At 34.3% G+C, this 14,785-nt stretch overlaps 1 long non-coding RNA gene across 1 annotated transcript; it reads right to left on the bottom strand.

Annotated features, from left to right (window-relative positions):
* Positions 1–289: 289 nt before the first annotated feature.
* Positions 290–9,255, bottom strand: LOC141511725 (uncharacterized). The gene is made up of 3 exons (XR_012475378.1): positions 9,104–9,255; positions 8,870–9,015; positions 290–671 (listed from the first exon to the last, which is right to left on the bottom strand). It is a non-coding gene; the product is annotated as an uncharacterized LOC141511725 (long non-coding RNA).
* Positions 9,256–14,785: the final 5,530 nt, after the last annotated feature.

Below are 14,785 nucleotides of genomic sequence, written 5' to 3'. Positions count from 1 at the left end.
TCTCCCAATCTTAGTCAATTTGATCAAAGAATTTATTTTTACCTAAGCCTGAGTAGAACACAATGGGCAGAAATTCACCTAAAGAAGATAGTCTAGGTGGGTAGATTTTTAGCGGAAGTCTATAATGTCCTTCAAAGACTGTGATTTGAACAACAGGGGTAAAAAGCTGAATCTCCCTCATAATTAAGTATTAATATTCATTTCTCTCATAACAAATTAATTTTCTTATTGAAATTATATATATATATATATATATATATATATATATATATATATATAATATGTGTGTGTGTGTGTGTGAAGGATTTGCTAGTTGCAGCTTACATCCAGACTTAATAGCAGTTATGATTAGAAGAAAGAATGACAAAAATAAGAGAAAAAATGAGAACCTAAGTGTATTTCCTGGTAGGACTAGTGAGCGATTAGCATTTAATAAGTATCTATGAAGTGTCAAAGTTGGTAGAGTTAATGATATCATTAAAATTCTTAAAGATAAGATGTAACAGAAAGATTGTCAAGGTTCTTGGAAACAAATTAGCTGTGACCCTAAGAAAGAAAACATGAAAAATCATGTCAACAGGAGCTAAAAGGATTTCTTGGGTAAAATGGAACTGACTTTCGAGGAGTTTTCTGCTTGGTTGCCCTTTGTGACTGTATAACATTGCATGTATCTGAAATAGACAGAAAAAAGAAAATGAATTTATTTTCTTTTGCTGTTGTGTGGACATATCAAAAAAAAAAAACTTCACCTGAGAATAGTATTTTTTACAACTGTGTCAACATGAAACTACTTACCTTATCTGCCAAGCAAGCTGGTCTTTAAAGAAAATGAAAATATTTCCAAAGAGAAATGAATTGTGCAGTACAATTTTTAAAAAAAGCAACAAACAAAAAGAAAGAAAACAAAAAAATTAACTCAAGGCCAATTTCAGTCCCAAGTTTGAATGTCTCTCTATTTTCCTTCTCTTCTCATATACCCCAAATTCAATATGTACAATGTGCATTTTAAATACTAATACCTACATTAATTTATTTTATGTGCTGTCAAATCCATTCACTCATTCCATAAACATTTGTGACTGCTGAATCATCTGAGAGACTCTACTAGGTCTTGTGGGGAGTATTTTGAGATATTAAATGTGATGATGTGTTTCAAACATGTTGCAAACCTTAAAAGGCTATGTAGATGGGAGCTATAATGGGAATATAATTTAACATAATGTAATAAAAGTAGAATTTTGTAAAAGACTAGAGAACATTTCACTGCTTTATAGACTTAACTGCAACTTTTGAGTTAAAAAAATTTTCTAAATGAATGTCCTCAGACGTCAACTAGTGGAATCTTCTCCAGTTTCCAGATGAGTAAATTGAAGCAGAGAAAATAGTGATAAGTGGTAACAATATTGGCTATTTTGTCTTCTCAAGGAAATTTGTATTGTGAATCCCAGATTGAAAAAGGAATTAAAATGGAAAGTCTGGGAAGGAGGTCTGGCACTTCAGTTGAGCCAGGAGAGACCATCTGATAGTAATTCCAGGGAAGGTTTCAGAGAAACCTTGATAGAAACAAGGAAAATATGTCTTCTTTTCCTTCCTTGGTAACTTTCCATTTAGAGTTTTTTAGGTATTAGGCTTTTGTAGTTGTCCCCAAGGCAGCACTAATCACAAAGTAAGCCACATAGGAGGTACTCAATAATAATAGCAATGCATATGCATATGGTGCTTTTAAAGTGTTCTGGGCATCTCAAAAATCTTAGTGCACTTTGAAACCTAATTTTAAAACTGCACTAAACATTTTGAGACACTCTGTATTATTATATTTGATCCTAATAACAGCTGAGTGAAGGACACATTTTTAGAATAATTTTTGCAGCTCTTCTAATAGTATATTTTTAATTGAAAATTACTATGCTATAGCACATCTCTGTACCCCTCCCCTCTTTTATTAACAGATGAAAAAACAGGAATTGAGTGGTTAAGAGACTTGTTTATGGTCACATAGCTATTCAGTCTGACTCCAAATCCAGTAATTTATCCATGATGCCACACTGACTCTTGGTAAAGTTATATGATCATTAATAATAAAAATATAAGGAGCAGCCAAGAGTTTCAACATTAGTCATCAAGTAAGGAGAGCTGAATTTCAGATATAAATGTAGCAAATTATTTTCTTAAAACTATATGTGAAAATGAAGGCAACAAAATTTAGGGTTGCAAATATCCTTCCTATATAAAACTGAGATTCAAAGTAACATTATATTTGTTGCAATTTGAAAAATACAGACTCAATCCTTCAGATGCTCTGGAAACTACTATAGGACATTAAGACCTCCCTCCTTTCACCCACACCCCCGTAAAACAAAAAAGCAAACTGAGTTGAAAGTGAACCTGATACAATGAAACCTTTCTCATCTGAATGTCTAGAAATATAAACAAAACCTGATAAGCAGGTGGAAATGATCTAGTCAATCAAATATCAGATAGCATCACCAAAGGAATGAAGGGAATCATTTCTCAGAGAATTCATTGGCATATCAGAAGAAAACTGCCTAGCCTTATGCATGCACAGCAGAGTCATTTGAGAAAAAAAGACACAAGTCTTGAGCACCTCATCTTTACATATTAAAAACATGTAGAGCCTAAAAAATGAAGTGACTACTATAATAAAAGTATAAGAGGAAGGCTATGTGTGTATTATATATTTATCTTATTTTTATGAGTATATAGATTTATATATGTATGTATGTACGTATATCAGAATCTCTGACTCTTGATGCTTCAGAACTTTGTCTTCTTTGTTAGAAGAGAAAAAAGCTATTCAGGAGTTTTGTACAGGATGGCCATTTAGAGCAATACAATTGACTTTCTTTATTAAATTTTTAATTTAGGAAATAAATCAAAAATTTCCATAGCTTAGGAGAATAAAAAAGGATGATTACATATGAAACTGCAGATCTATTATATGCTATTCCTTTTAAATATATAATAGAGTCATTATGTGTCTTTTCCTCCTCCCTCTACCACCTTACAAATGGTTACCATTAGATATAATTATGTGTGTGTGTGTGTGTATATGTATATATACACACACATATTATATATATACAACCCTCTCTCTATATACAATATGCAAAATTATAAAAATAGTAAAAATAATGTGCAAATATATGAATAATACATATAATAATACATAAAATATATATAAAATCATTTTATGCATCTATTTAAATTCTTTCTAGATGCTATCTGCATCCAGAGAAATGATAAATTCAACTTACTTTCTTGGGGGTATGATTTCAGTAAGGTAGGGAGCTATCATTGAAGACTTTCCACAATCAATGCAGATCTACATTGTCTGAAACTTAATAGTTTTGGTAAGTTGCCTGTGACATTTGGACATAAAGTGACTTATCCAGTACCATATGGTCCATATATGTTTGAAACATGACTTAAACCCAGTTCTTCTGAGGTCAACTTTCTACCACTATGCAATAGGATCTCTTTGGGTTGATATTATTAGAGCTTGTTTATACAAAATTTTAGATTTTATATTACACTTTCCTCACAACTGTCACAAACACATAAAACACTGTTATAAGTACTCCATTTCTCATAAACAGCACAAGAAAAGCTGTCAATTTTTGTCTCCTCTTTAATTATTCTTTGTTCAACTCATTGCAGTCTAGCTTCTAACATTCTCACAGGGCTGGAAGTACCCACCTCAAAGTTCTAAATAAAACCCTAACTGCTAAATCTGGTGGTATTTCCATAAGTCACATTCTTCCTGACCTTTCTATTGTATTTGACTCTGCTGTTGATTTTCTTCTCCTATAAAATCCCAATAGTCAATCAATTAATAAATATTTATTAAGCTTCTATTATGTGCAGGCGCAGTGCTAAGTACTGGATCTAAAAATAGGCAAAAGTTAATCATTGTCCTAAGAGAGCACAATCTAATGGGAGAGTCAATGTGCAAACAAAGCAAGTTATATAAAAATTATAAAAGAGGGAAAGCACTGGAGATCAGAGAGTTTGAAAAATGCTTGTAGAAGGTGGAATTTTAGTTGGGTTTTGAAATGAGGGAGGTCAGTAATTGAAACTGATAGAAAGAGTATTCTAGGCATGGGGAACAGTCAAAGAAAAAGCCTAGACAAAAGATGGAGTGTCTAGTTCATAGCACAGCTGTGAGGTCAATGACTGCAAATCAGATTTATAGATACAGGGGAGGAAGAAATAAGAAGTAGACTGAAAGAGAAGGCAGGGTCTAGGTCATGAAGGAGCTTGAATGCCAGAGTATATTTGATCCTGGAGGCAATAGGGAACCACTGAAGTGTATTGAATAGAGGAGTAACATGATTAGTCCTGAAAAACTGTTTTATAGATCAACTAGAGAAGAAATGTGAACTGGATGAGAACTGAGGCAGGCAGTCCCCTTTGTAGGCTGTTGTAATGTCTGGATTATAAAGTGGTGAGGGCTTGCACTAGAGGGGTGGAAGGAACAGAGGAGAAAAGGAGATAGATTCAAGAGATATTGTAAAAGTGAAGTGAATAAGTCTTGGCAACAGATTGGAGATGGTGGTTAAAGATAGTAAGAACTCTAGGATGACTCTTGGGTTTTGAGCCTGCGAGAACAGGAAAATGGTGTTTCCCTCTACAGCATAGGAAAAGGAGGAGTGGGATGCTTTAGAGAGAAAGATAAGGAGTTCCATTTTGAACATGTAGCATTTAATATGTCTACTGGACATTTAGTTTAATATGTCTGAAAGGCATTTGGAGATATGAGATTAGAGGTCAGTAGAGATATTAGGGCAAATGGAAATGTAGGTTTGAGAATCATCATTATGTAATGGTAATTCAATACAAAGATGCATCAAATGAAGTGGTAAAGCAGGAGATTAAAAAAAAGAGGATCCAGAACAGAACCTAGTGAGACACCTATGATTAGAGGACGTGATCTGGGAATATATCCAGCAAAAGAGACAGAGAAGGTAGGAGGAGAACATGATGTCCCAAAACCCTAAAGGAGGTTAAGGAGGACAAAGTGATCAGCAGTGTCAAGAGAGCTCAAGAAGAAAAAAGATAGTGAAAAGGCTACTGGATTTGGCAACTAAGAGATTATTAATACCTTTGAAGGGAGAAGTTTCAGGGAAATAATAAAATCAGAAGTCATATTGGAAGATATTGGGAGGATAATGAGGGGAGAGAAAGTAGAGGCATTGGGGTGGCTAGGTGGCGTACTAGATAAAGTACCAGCCTTGGAGTCAGGAGTACCTGGATTCAAATCTGGTCTCAGACACTTAATAATTACCTAGCTGTGTGGCCTTGGGCAAGCCACTTAACCCCTTTTGCCTTGCAAAAACCTAAAAAAAAGTAAAAAAAAAAAAGAAAGTAGAGGCATTAATTGCAGATATCTTCTTTGAAGAGTTTAGCTGCAAAGGCAAAAAAAGGACTATAACATAGATAACATGATCAAGTTAGGATTGTTTGGGATTTGGGAACGTTTTTAGGAAATGATCCAGTAGTCTGAATCAATTAAACAGGTAAAAGAGTAGTGATGTCAGAGGGACCAGGCAATTTATTGGAAAAACAGGATAGTCAGATCATTGAACAAGTACAGTGGTTAGTCTTGGCAAGACTATTTCATCATGTGAGGAAAGAATGAAGGAAGAAATTGTGACAGAAGACATCTAAGATAAAAGATGAGCAAAAGGGGAGAAGAAGGAAGTCATGATTAATAACTTCAATTTATTTTTTCCCATAAAACAAAGGAGCTCAGCTGAGATAGTGGAGAGAAATTTGAATAGGAATTAAAAAGTTTGGAAGGGCATCTATGGAAAATGAAATAATGAATGACTGAAAGAGGTATATAAAGATTGCCCATGACAAGTGAGGCCCAATTGATGCTGTGGAATATAAACTTGTAGTGCACACAGTCAGAATATTTGCTTGATTTTCTCCATTTCATTTAGCAACATGTATGGAGGAGTGAAGGTATAGAGTAGTGGGAGTGATTCAAGGCTGAGGCAACAGTGGAAGTTTGATCTCTAAGATCCTTTCCAGTTCTAAAAGTAAATTTAGAATATAAAGTACATTTAGTTTTAAAAAAAGTAAATTTAGACTTTTAGAATGGACTAGTACAGACTGGGAAGACTAAGATAGAAATTTGTCTTTCTTTCTAGTGCACTTTTATTTTGTACCACAACTTTTTTTTTTCACTCCAACCCCCTATTATTAATTTGTTTTTTTTTGTTTTATCTTCTTTTTATTTTTGCAAGACATCAGCATTAAGTGACTGGCTCATGGTCACACAATTAAGTATTAAACGAGCTGCATTTGAACTTTGTTCCTTCTGACTTCAGGGTCAATGTTCTATCTACTGTGCCACCTGGATGCCCCTAGTTTTATCTTCTTAACTAGACTGCAAGTTACCAGATTCCAAGAGCCAGTTGATAATTTTAGTGTCCCTGAAATCTTAGTGCAGTTTCAAGCTATTTAAATTATTAAAGCTTAAAAATAAAGTATGAATTCATGGATACCCTATACTTTTACCACATCTCACAAGTATTAGGTAACTACTTACTATTTGCTTGAGTGATTTTATAGAGAATTATTGGAATTAATATATTAAATTTAAACATGCTTATAGCTAAGGGGGAAAAGATTACCAATGCTTTAACAGAGGAAAGGATCAGAAGTCTCTGCCCCCCAACTTTCTAGACACAGTTCAAAGATAATCTTGCAGGATTTAGAAAAGGGGTCATGAATAATCAGATATGATAGAAAAATGAATAAAAATTAGCAACTCAGGTACCATGATACTTGAGTAAAGGGAAAGATGCTACCCTTCCTTCACCCTTCTTGGAAAGTCTTTTGGGGGGGGGGGGAGCTTGAAAAATCCAGAAAAAGTGGGTGGAGAGAGAGAGAGAGAGAGAGAGAGAGAGAGATGGAGGGAGAGAAGGGCAGGGGACAGAAAGAGAAAATGAGATAAGGATGGCGAGAGACAGAGTAAAAGCTAGGACAGAGACATAGTTCAAACTGCTGAGAAAATAATTATAGATGCTGAATATTCTCCAGTGATAGAAGGAATTGAAGGGATAAAATCAATATTATAATACTTCATAATATAATCTAATCCAGTCTATAGTGTCAGAAAAAATTGAAGATAGTCAAAAGAAATAATAAATTTATGGGAAAGAAACATGTTTTTTTTTTCTTTCACAAGTTTGAGAAAGGGTATTGCCAGTGTCTCATAGATATCTATGAGGATAATACATTACAGAAGCCAGGATGTCTGGTCTTTGTGGAAACTGAGGAGATGCCAACCTGTTTACAGGGAAGAGAGAATTAGAAAAAGGGAAAAAATGATTAAAGAAATAACTTTGCAGGGGTCGAATAAGAACCTGTTCTATTGTCCTTTGCACCTGCTCAAGGAGGTAGCTGTTGTTGCACATTAGTATAATGAGCAGGGTGGGGAAAATATATTGGGGGGGAATGTATCAATCAGATTGTGACCCCAATCAATAATTGGCATGAAGGGAAAGGACTTTCAAAGTGCATCTAAGACTTAGCATTTTCAGGAAATGACACCCCTCTCCGCTTGAGAAAAGATGGCACTTTTATTATGACTTCTTAGTAAAAGCCATTTTAATGACTCTGGACTAAGTATTCATGAGCCATTTATTAAAATATGAAACACTGCAAATCTCAAATGTCTCTATAAATTTAACTAGTATTTATGAAGTAAAAAAATCAAGTTGAGTTTATTGAAACTCTACAGTGATGTAGATGATGCCATTTAACATCTAACATATGGCTTAGCACAAAAGCATCCATTTTGAACAGTAACTATCTTCCACTGAACTGGATTCTGAAAATGGTGCTTTTTTGGTTTTAAAAAGAATCATAGCACATCAAAAATTAATCTCAACTTTTGTTGGTTTAGAAAGCTTATATAAAAGATGCTTTCCCAAACATTTTTTATCTGAGTTAAAAAAGAGGAGTCTACATGTTGAGTAAAGTGAAAATAAGTTCTATTATTCAGAGGATCATTCAAGATTTAAAATCAAAGGGTCATAAGTTCTGCATTGGCTTGGACCTTCTAAAAATGGCAAAATACAACTTTTGGCAAATTCTATGTAAAAGTCAATATGAGAAAAGGAATTATGTAGATTAATAATTCAAACAATACAAGGGGAAATGTATACATGTGTTGAAGAAGAAAAAAAGAGATCATTCTTAGCAATCTGTTGAAAGAAAATGTCTGACATTCTCAAACAATAGACTGCAGAAAGAAACAAAGATGCTAAAAGGGCAACACAACAACATTGATTTAACAAGGAAAATGTAGTATAGCTTAAATGACTGGTGAGGAGTTCTTTATGTAACTGTACTATCAGTTTGAATGTTTGGGCATAAATATCTTTGTCAGCAACTATCAACCCCCTACAGGATTTCCCCAGGAAAGGGGAAGCCACATCCAGAATGTAGAAAATAAATGATTAAAAGCACTAAAGTATAAAACATATACATACTTATAAATATCTTAATACCTTCATCTATCTGAAAAATATAGTTTTCATTTGGTTGCAAAGAAGAAACTTTAAAGATAGCATGCAAGATAAGAAGATTTTGTTGCTAACAAATTATACATTTTACAAATCTACCATGAGTGGTATATGATAGTGAGGCTTGAAGACAAGAACAAAATAGCAGAGTCTGTCACAAGCTATCCTGTTTTTTTTTTTTAAGCCTGATCTATTGGAATGAATCTCAAAAGAAGTTTCCTACATTTGAATTCATGGACTTTGAAATAGAATTAGAATCAGATTATCCCTGAATAAACATTGCAATACAAAGGGAAATCAGTCAATACCTGAAGAGATTGCAGTTCCTGTGCATTTTCAAGAGAGCATGAAACCACAGCAGGATGTTGTTGAATTGTTCAAGGATACAATAAGACACATAACAGAAATAATTAGTAGAATAGAAATATTTGAATCCATGGTGCAAACCTCATATCTGAAATAAAATACAGAAAATTCATTAAGAATAAAATTATGCAGAAGGGTGATCTAGAAGAAGAAAAGGATAGTACTATTGATTATACCTAAAATTTATGTAGTGCTTCCTATAAAGATAAATAGATTATTGGCTTCTGTTATAAATGAATGAAAAGAAAAACCTGCTAGAGTGAGTGGAAATTGTACATTTTATTCAGGAACTTTGCAAGATACACCTTACAAGGTATGGGTACTTCACCTAGGCGTGAAGCACAAATCAGTCTTGAAAGTCAGGTAATTTATGGTCTTCAGAAACTTTCCCCTCCCTCTTGGATGTTCATAGGCTCTCAGAGTTTGAGTTACAATCTAAGAAGTCCACCCATTCGATGACATGCCCCTAATTTGATCCCGCCCCACATCATGCAACACAGGATATGCTAAAGAACCACAATCATCACAGGGGGTGTGTGGGTTAATATTCAATTACCTAATTGTGCAAATTCAGTTGCATTAGGTGCAGATCTCTAGGTCACTCTTGACTGGTTGAGAACCAGTTTGGGGTTTGCTATCCCTGGAATGGGATTAGGAAACTCTTCCAACCTTGTGATTGGCTGGGCCATTCCCCCTTTGTAATGGATTCCCTAAGGGCTCCCCTCCACTCCCTGTGAAGACCAACACCCTACATTCCCCACAGTTTCCTAGAATACAAGTCAAAAAAACTGAACACCATAATATAAGAACTAATACATGAAACTGACCAGAACTTTTGAACACAGAAAACAAAACTCCAACTTCCCCCTTCTCCAGGGGGAAGAAAAAACAAACCAAACCAAACACTTGTACTGCAAACTCCCAGACATGCATAGTGTTTAAATTTAATAATTCCAATGGCAAACAACAAATTCCACAAGTGACCAGGAGAAAGACCTTCAAATATAAAGGAAATGAATTTCAAATGAATTAGGACTATTCTATAACTACCAGAAACTACTGGAGGATTTGGAATAATGTACTCTGAAGAGCAAAGAAATTCAATGTGTAATCCAAAGTGATGTACTCTGTAAATCTGAATTTAAACATCAATGAAAAAAATATAAATTTTCAATGAAAGTGAAGTAGAGAGTTATGAGACCATGAAGCAGGGAATTGAAATATAGGAGCTTTATATTTGAAAACAGATTTTGTAATCCTTTACACTGTTAAACTTTTTAAAAAATGTTATCTACTCCTGTGATGTAAATTGACTCTTATTGTTCCATTGCTACATATAAAATTTGCAGCATCTCCTCATTCCCACCCCTCAATTTTCAGGTTTTTACCTGGTTTCATTCATATAAGAGGGGGAGCGATTTCCCCTTTGCCCACAGTCTCCAGACCCTTCAGTACCCAACAGAAGGGGCAAAACTATAAAATCTGACCTAAACTCCATTCTTGCAGACTCCAATGTCTTGGCCCAGCTGTCTTTCCCTGGCTGCTTCTCTCTCTCTCTCTCTCTCTCTCTCTCTCTCTCTCTCTCTCTGTCTCTCTCTGTCTCCCTCTCCCAAACAAACATTTCCTAGCCTTTTGTTTTTCAGTTCTGTATTCAAAGTGCTTGCTACTTCTCCAGGAAGAGAAAAGATTTTAATCTGTACACTTTGTGGATTTCTATAATGAATCCTGAGCAGTTTTAAATCTCTTTCACCCTTCAAAACTCACAATCTTAAATTTGACAACACCAAACCCTGGCAACACTAGCACCTAATGTCTCAGTTTTGAATAAATGTAACAGAAAAGTAAATTAAAAGAAAAATATAGAATTAAACAAATTTGTGATATTAGAGCCAAAAGACATGACATCTTTAAATGAAAATGCTAAAGAACATGCCTCTTTTTCACCATCACATGAAATTTTCCCCCAAAATTGATTAGAATTTAGGGATGGGGTGGCTAGGTGGTACGGATAGAGCACTGGCCCTGGAGTTGGGAGTACCTGAGTTCAAACCCAGCCTCAGATACTTAATAATTACCTAGCTGTGTGGCCTTGGGCAAGCCACTTAACCACATTTGCCTTGCACAAACCTAAAAAAAATAATTTAGGGATGGATATATTGCAAATAAATATAAAAAGGAAGAAATAATAAACCATATCCTTTCCAGATCATAATATAATAAAAATAATACTGATCTATTGGAATGAATCTCAAAAGAAGTTTTCTACATTTGAATTCATGGACTTTGAATTAGAATTAGAATCAAGGATACAATAATGTATCCTCATTTTTAACAACAAAAACCAGTCAGAAATGGAGATTTCACAGTGAAATACTAAACAATGAGTAGGGGAAAGAAAAAAAAATCATATGATCAGTAATTATGTGAATGAAAATGATAATAATGATACAAAATGACATTTTGTAATGCAGTTAAAGCAGTAATTTGGGAAAAATATATTTTTATCAATCAATGAATAAACATTTAATAGGCACTTACTATATTCCTGCCCCTAAGGAGCTTTGCAGTCTCTTGGGATGGGGGGAGAGAGACAACATACAAAATATATACATGCATATACACATACACATATGCAAATATATGTATATGTGTATGTGTGTATGTGGGGGGGATCTGATGGCCTCAAGTGTTTTCACTCTAATTTTAACTCTATTCACCCACTAGAGTGATTTTCCTAAAGCTCAAGTCTAACCATGTCATATTCCCCTACTCAATAAACTTCAATGGCTTCTTATAGCCTCCATAATTAAGTTAAGAGAAGATATTTTTAAAAATTAAATCTCATAAAATGAAATAAAACTAGTTAAGGAAGTACTAAAGAAGGAATGGGACAGAACTTCTAATGAATTTTAGCAGAAATTAAGAAATACTGTACCATACCCCTTTTATGAGACAAATATAATTTTTGTTTTTGGCAATCATGTAAAATATTTCATGAACAGGCATTTTGTAATGGAAGACTTGTATAAAATAGAAAGAAAGTAAGTGAAAATTAGAATGTTTCAATCTATAGTCAATAATCAGTTTTTCCCTGTAGGTGGAGAAAATGTTCCATCATTAGTCCTTTGGGATTTTTCTTGTACCATTGTATTGCTGAAAATAGCTGTCTTTCTTGGCGGCTAGGTGGCGCAGTGGATAAAGCACTGGCCCTGGAGTCAGGAGTTCAAATGAGGTCTCAGACACTAAAATAATTACCTAGCTGTGTGGCCTTGGGCAAGCCACTTAACCCCGTTTGCCTTGCAAAAATCTAAAAAAAAAAAAAAAAAAGAAAAAAGAAAATAGCTGTCTTTCACAGTTCTTCATTGAACAATATTGCATATACTGTTTATAGTGTTCTCTAGGTTCTGTTCACTTCACTTTGCATTATTTCACTTTGCATCAACTGGAGAAGGAAATGGCAAACATTCCAATATCTTTGCCAAGAAAACCCAAAATGGGGTCATGAAAAGCTGGGCATGACTGAAATGACTCAATCATTGTGATATACACCTTTTCTTATTGGAGTATATGATATCCACATGGCCATGGTTTCCATTTAAAATATATTTTCAACATGGTATTATTAAGAATAATTTCTGAACTAAATGAGTGGACATGACCTAAGTGAAGATACATCAAAGAAGTCTGAAGAGAAGTATGACAGCTATTTGAAGATGCAGGAAAGAGAAGTGTCATACATTTTTTAATTAGTATTTTATTTGTTTTCCAATTATATGCAATAGTAGTTTCTACCTATCATTTTTGTAAGGTTTTGAATTTTACAATTCTCCCCCCTTGCCTTCCCCACCCCTCTACAAGAGATAGTCTGATAATCTTTACATTGTTTCCAAGCTATACAATGATTGAAGCTGAATGTGTTGAGAGAAATCATGTCCTTGAAGAGAAAATAAAATATTAGAGATAGAACAATTATGTAGTACATAAGACATTTTTGTAAAAAAAAAGTGAAGGTAATAGACTTTGGTCTTTGTTTAATCTCCACAGGTCTTTCTTTCGATACAGATGGTATTCTCCAACGAAATGAGCAAGTCCATTAAGGTTGATCATCACCCCCATGTTGTTGTTATGTTATACAACATTCTTCTTGTTCTGCTCATCTGACTCAGATCAGCTCATGCAAGTCTTTCCAGGCTTCTATTAAATCCCATCCCTCTTAGTTTCTAATAGAACAATAGTATTTCATAACATGCATATACCACAATTTTGTTCACCCATTCCCTGATTGATGGGCATTCACTTAATTTCCAATTCTTTGCTACCACAAACAGGACTGTTATGAATATTTTTGTACAAGTGATGCTTGTACCCTTTTTCATGATCTCTTCAGGTATAGACTCAGTAGTGGCATTGCTGGATCAGAGGGTATTCACATTTTTGTTGCCTTTTGGGCATAGTTCAAAATTGCTTTCCAGAAATGTTGGATGAGTTCACAGCATCACCAGCAATGAACCAGTGTCCCAGATTTTCCACATCCTTTCCAACATTGAACACGGTCCTTTATGGCCATATTGGCCAATCTGATGGTACCTCAGAGATGCTTTAATTTACATTTCTCTAATCAGTAATGATTTAGAGCAATTTTTCATATGACTATTGACAGCTTTGATTTCTTCATCTGTAAATTGTTTTTGCATATGCTGTGAACATTTGTCAATTGGAGAATGGTTTGTTTTTTACAAATTTTTTTAGGTTTTTTTTTTTTTTTTGCAAGGCAAATAGGGTTAAGTGGCTTGTTCAAGGCCACACAATTAGGTAATTACTAAGTGTCTGAGGTTGGATTGGAACTCAAGGTACTCCTGACTCCAAGGCTGGTGCTCTATCCACTGCACCACCTAGCTGCCCCATGTTTTACAAATTTGACTCAGTTCTCTATATTTTTATAAATGAATCCTTGGCCAGAAATACTAGTCATAAAAACCATTTCCCAATTTACTACATTTCTTTTGATCTTGGTTACAGTGGTTTTGTTTGTGCAAAAGCTTTTTAATTTAATGTAATCAAAATTGTCTAATGTGTTTTTAAATGATATTCTCCATCTCTTCTTTGGTCATAAACTGCTTCCCTTTCCATAGTTCTGACTGATAAACTATTCCTTGATCTCCTGATTTGCTTATAGTATTGACTTTTGTCTAAATCGTGTACTCATTCTGATTTTATCTGGGTATAGGGTATGAGATGTTGGTCGAATTCAAGTTTCTGCCATAACTTTCAATTTTCCCCACTAGATTTTGTCAAATAGAGTTCTTATCCCAGAAGCTGGACTCTTTGGGTTTATCAAAAAGTAGATTACTAAAATAATTTCCTGCTGTCTCATTTGCACCTAATCTATACTGATCCACCACTCTATTTCTTAGCCAATATCAGACAGTGTTGATGACATGATATGCTTTATATGCTTTGTAATACAATTTTAGATCTAAGCCACCTTCTTTTGCACCTTTTTTTCATTAAATCCCTTGATATTCTTGACTTTGTGTTTCTCCATATGAATTTAGTTACAATTTTTTCTTGCTCATTAAAGGAATTTTTGGAAGTTTGATTGGAAGGCACTGAATTAGTACTTTAATTTATCTAGAATTGTCATTTTTATTATATTAGGTGTGAGATGGTAGCTATCAGCCTATGCATGAGCAGGTGATATTTGCCCAGTTATTTAAATCTGATTTTATTTGTGTGAAAAGTGTTTTATAGTTGTTTTCATAGTTTTGGAGTCTGCCTTGGCAGGTTGACTCCCAAGATCTTTATATTATCTGAAGTTACTTTAAATAGGATTTTTCCCCCTAAATCTTGCTTCTGTA

This window comes from Macrotis lagotis, chromosome 2 (assembly GCF_037893015.1).
Source record: "Macrotis lagotis isolate mMagLag1 chromosome 2, bilby.v1.9.chrom.fasta, whole genome shotgun sequence".
Taxonomy (NCBI): Eukaryota; Metazoa; Chordata; class Mammalia; order Peramelemorphia; family Peramelidae; genus Macrotis; species Macrotis lagotis.
This window is presented reverse-complemented; position numbering and strand designations above follow the sequence as displayed.